The sequence below is a fragment of the Triticum aestivum genome, chromosome 7A, assembly GCF_018294505.1.
Source record: "Triticum aestivum cultivar Chinese Spring chromosome 7A, IWGSC CS RefSeq v2.1, whole genome shotgun sequence".
In the NCBI taxonomy this organism is placed as follows: domain Eukaryota; kingdom Viridiplantae; phylum Streptophyta; class Magnoliopsida; order Poales; family Poaceae; genus Triticum; species Triticum aestivum.
Window position 1 is genome coordinate 457,749,335 of NC_057812.1, and position 5,289 is coordinate 457,754,623.

The following is a 5,289-nucleotide window of genomic DNA, read 5'->3' on the forward strand; positions in this document are numbered from 1 at the left end:
GCACTAGGGCGCGGGGTTGGGCGGCGTTGGGCGCGGCGGCGATGCACAAGGGCGGCGGCGCGGGTGAGAGGCGCAGGGTGAGGCGCGGCTTGGGTGGTGCGGCGGCGCGGCGTGGGTGTGGCGGCGCGGCGTGGGGCGGCGGAGAGGAGAGGAGAGGTGTTGGTTTGATGTGTTTAGAGGGGGGGTGCTTGGGTATTTATATTGGGGAGGGGAGGGTTTTGCTTGGGGTAGGGGACAAGAAATAGACTAGGATTAGGAAACAAAAGGAAAAGATCTAGAGATAGATACGGAATAAACGAACATAGGACAAGAGTCCTACTAAGACTAGGAAAGCAAGAAGCGGCGGCTCCCTGGTGCACGCGCGCTATGGCCTCTTGGCCGGCCGGCGGCTAGTGGCTTGGGCCTTTGGCCCAAGGCGCTGCGGATTTTTTTTTTTTAAACGGTCTCGCGCGCAGAAAAATAAATAAAAGAAAATCTAAACGAACTCCAAAATCTAATAAAGTAAATTTTCCCCGACTCCTAAAAATGAGCCGAACAAAATGAACTTTTCTCCGGACCTAAAATAAAATTTTCAAAAACACGCATTTTCCCTATCCGAATAAAATGCAAATAAAACTCCGGCAAACAAAATTTGATCTATTTATTAAATCTTCATTTTCCTAAATTTGGGAAAGTCATATTATTCCCTCTCTTATATTTTTGATAACGGAAAATAATTGAAGATGAAATAAATAAATCAAATGATCCTCTTTTCAATTCGAGAAAACTCTCAAATATGAAAATAACGAAATCTCCAACTCTCTCCAAGGGTCCTTGAGTTGCGTGAAATTTCTAGGATCGACCAAAATGCAAGAAAATAAAATATGCATGATGATCTATTCCAAATTGAAAATAAATTCAAAGGGGCTTTGAATTTAATTCTTTGAAACTCCCAACTCATATTTCATATAATTTGAAGAAGTCATTTTATCTTCTCTCGTGAAAATCATTGAGTCGCATAAAGTTTCAGAATTGGGATATTTCCAAATGAAATTCAAATATTCTCAACACCCCTTGTCATTTAAATAAATGGAAGAAGTCATGTCATCTTCTCTCCGGGGTTTTGTGATGAAAAGAATTTGAATTCACGAAGATCAGAAAACCAATATGAAAGTTTGGGAAAGTCCTTTTATTCCCTCTCATTTAACTTTCAAAAAGTTTCGAATTCACTCACTTTCAGTCAATCAATCAAGCAATCAATCAAATCTATCTATTTGTTTATAACATTCCAAAATTTAGAATTTTGGGATGTTACAAACTACCACCCTTAAAATGAATCTCGTCCTCGAGATTCGGAGAGGCTAGAAAGAATAGGTTAGGGTTTGGGGTCTTCTCAAAGTCCATCGATCATCTCCGAGGTCTCGGGTGCTACCACCCTTAGAAACATTGTTACGGTTCCATCAAAACTCATATACTCCATCCTTATCGTTGACAGTGTCAGTCTTCTCAGATATTAAGGATAATCCCTTCTCTGGGCTCTTTCGGTAGTGGCATAACCTTTTCCTCAATTCCTTTGTCCTTTCATCTTGGTAAGGTTATCCCGAAACTGGGTCTTCATAGCTGACGGGTCTGACGCCAAAGCTAAACAACTATCGATATCTCGTGGTGGTCAACAATTTATGGTTTCTCCTGCAGGAAAGGGTCTGGGTTGAACCTCACCGTATAACCTACGGTTGGCAACAACTGCCGTGTACAAGGGAAAAAAATACCTATACCTTTCTAAGGTTCAAACAAGGTTTTGATCGTCGTCTCTCCACTATAGGTAAGTCACTCAGATTTACCATCCCATATAGCAAAGCGAATAATAAGAGTAAGTCGGTATGGTGATCAATCCATCCCGCACCCAAATCATTTCCTTGTACACAGTTTAGCGAATCTCGCATACTAACACTCGGTCAACCTCACAAGCATTGCAGAATTTCTCTTGTCGATGAACCAAGTTCGGAAAATCCATTGATTCTGCAAGCCAAACAAACATCTATCGTTACTTAACAACTCTCAGGTTTTGCGTAAACTCCTATAGAATCGTCGGTTGATACAAGTCGTAACTTCTTCCAGGGTTTTTCCTTCAGCAAGAGTGTGCGTGCTTCTTGGCAGGTCCTGGGGCCTGTGGGTTATGGCCCATCTCATCACTTGCAAATCTTGAACTCATCATCTGGGCAACTGATCATTATCCCAACATCCAACTTCCTGGCATACTTAAAATCCATCCAATGTACTGTCTCTTTTCCTTATATTTGCACCAAACGGGGACATGATTACTCAGACTCTTCATGGAATTTCCATTGATCCATATTTCCAACATCATACCTCCTTTATATCCAATAACACTTCATCTCTTCATCCTCGTGGGATGTCCCACATACCGTGATAAAACTTATACTTATGAAATCCATACTCCACATCATTATCCTTTCCGCGGTCAAGCGTCCTTATAGGGGAATATTGGCCATCTCTGCATGGCACTTCTTCAACTGGGAAACGTAAAACACATCTTGAACTCCTGACAGTCCTCCGGGTGACTCTAACTTGTTGGCCACTTCTCCATACGCTCCAAAACTCGGTATGGTCCTACAAACCTCGGGGCTAACTGTCCCTTAACTCCAATCCGTTTAACTCCTCGCAGAGGGAACACATGAAGACATGCTCTGTCTCCAATTTCATAGACTACCTCCTTGCGTTTTTAAGTCTGCATAACTCTTCTACCTGGATTGAGCTACCTTCAGTCTATCTCGAATTAACTTAACATTCTCTTCTGACTCCTTGATCACATTTGGTCCAAACAACTGTCGGTCTCCGACTTCATCCCACATACTCTTGGGGCATCACACATATCGAGACAAAACTCGTATTTCATTTTGCCCAAAATCCATGCAGTGGAGTATCTTTATCCTTTCTGGGGTCAAAGGTTCTTACAGGGTACTACCACCCTTAAAATACACAAATCTTCCATAGACCATATTTCTCTTATCCTCAAAAATGGTCAAAATCCTCCTTCATAGAGTAGCAACTCATAAAATCCATATCAGTACCAACGAGGCTAACTTTATTAATTCTCAAATCATTACAATCTCCTGTTTTTCCATTACATGCCTCAATTCAATACCTCTATATAAAAGAAAATGTTCTCACTACCACTACTATATTACTTCTGTTACAAACTCAACTATTTATCACAAGTCTCCTTCTCCTTCGGACAACCTCTGGCAAAGTGCCCTGCTCCATTACAACGGAAACACATTACTTCTGACAGGTTTCGAGGTTTCCTCATGATCACATAGCCTCCTTGGGTCCTTTTCTTCCCTCTTGGGCAATCATTGAAGTAGTGCCCTGAATTTTTGCACCTGAAACATGTGATATGACTCAGGTCTTTCTTTGTGGAAATTGGGTTGTTCCTCGAATCCAACCTACTTCTCTTCCTGGACCTTTCCATTCCAATCATGGCTTCTATTTCCCGTGGGTCATATTCTACTTCCTCTGTCGGGAATTCTACTAGATTCCCGTTCATACAATTCTGGGAGATGTGTCCTTCTTCTCCACATGAATAGCATGACTTAGTGCAGGGTCTAATTGGCTCTTCTTTGGGTGTGTCCTCCACCTCTTTCTTCATCACAGGTTCTTCTAAACCTTCCATGAGAGCTCCTTTCATTGCTTCTTCCTTCAGCTGGATGGTTCGTTGTACCATGGGGTAAATGTGACACTGAGCAGGGTAGTGGGTAGTCCCTTGACACAAGAAACAAGTAATCTGTCTAGTTGGGCATTCTTCAGTTGGGTGACTTCCTTCACAATTAGGGCATTCATCCTTGTGTTCCTTATGGGTGTGCCCGATTTCTCCACAAATCTTGCATGCACAAGGTTTCTTCATATCTTTTCCATAAGGCTTCAACTTCTGGGACACAAACTGAGACTTTAGCAAGGTCAACTTAAATTCTTTCCAAGTGGTTACTCCTTGCCATCCATTGATGGTTTGGTACATGCTGGGCCATATCCTTTCCGACTATAGGGTTGTTCTCCATATGATCCTCCATGTTCTGAATCCATCGGTCTGTCTCCAATTGACTCATCGGTCCAGAAAATACAAGCTCATCGCCATTCATCCTCTATTGGGTTCAAGGGTTTGGGGTGAGATAAGAGATATCAAGAGAGAGGAATGCACACAATACAAGCAAAAGTTTTGAAAAGACAGATTTTGTTGTGGCTGTCGAGAAAACATCAAACAAATGACAGCTCACAAGCATCGCATCTAACGTAGGTATATAACAGGGGTTTGGTCTTCTAAAGGTCAATAAATCTTCAATGTCTCCAAACTCTTCAAGCCTTGTTCATGCCTCCAATGGCTTCTTCCGATCATGCTTGTCCTTCTCAAGTTCTTTTGCCAGATCAACTCTGTTGACGTGAAGTCTCTCGTGACATCCTTGAATATTCTGGAATTGCATTCCAAACTTCTAGGTTTCACATCCTTGGCATGAGCCATGGTCATACTGTCCTTCAGTTCCTGACAAATCTCCGGTATCTCAAGGTTTTACTTCTCTAGCTTGGTTGCTTTCAACTTTTGGTCTTAAGTTCTTCACGAAATGCTTCCTTGTCTAATACGACTTCCTGGAGCTCCACCTTAAACTTCTTGATGTAATACTCCAGATCCTGGTGATACACCGGCTAGGGTTAAAACTTCATATTATGATAGGTGCTCCGTCAGCCTTCTTCCATCAAATCCATTCTGAAGACTTGCATCCTTAACTCAGCACGGTGACAATAGCATTAGCGGGCGATAACCTCATGGATAGCCGTGTTTGTCATTTCCATGAGCTATCTCTCCATAGTTGATATCTCCTGCCTTAGGGTTTTCCTTGACAAATCCCTGAGTTCTTAACTCTATATGCTCCGGTCTTTCTCCGATACACCTTGATCTCGGTATTGATAACTTCCATAGTCTGCCAGGTTCCATAAAGGTAGCCTTCCTGGGTCATACAAATTTGGGAATTCTTCAGAGCCTTCAAATTCTCCAAGTCTTCGGAGTCTTCAACAGTTGTAGTTTCCATTTACACGGTAAAATCCTCTTCATTCCAAATGGTCTTAGTTGTCCGATATCTTGTCTCCTTGGAGTGGTCTCATCAGTCAAATCTTCGAGTGGTCAAAAGGGAAAAGGGTATGCTCTCACTAAAGGAAATTTTTGAATAAGCTCAGAAGAGAAGAGAGGTAAAAGATCTTTTGAAAGGGAAAGTTGTAGAGAAAAATCTTTGCTATTGGCTT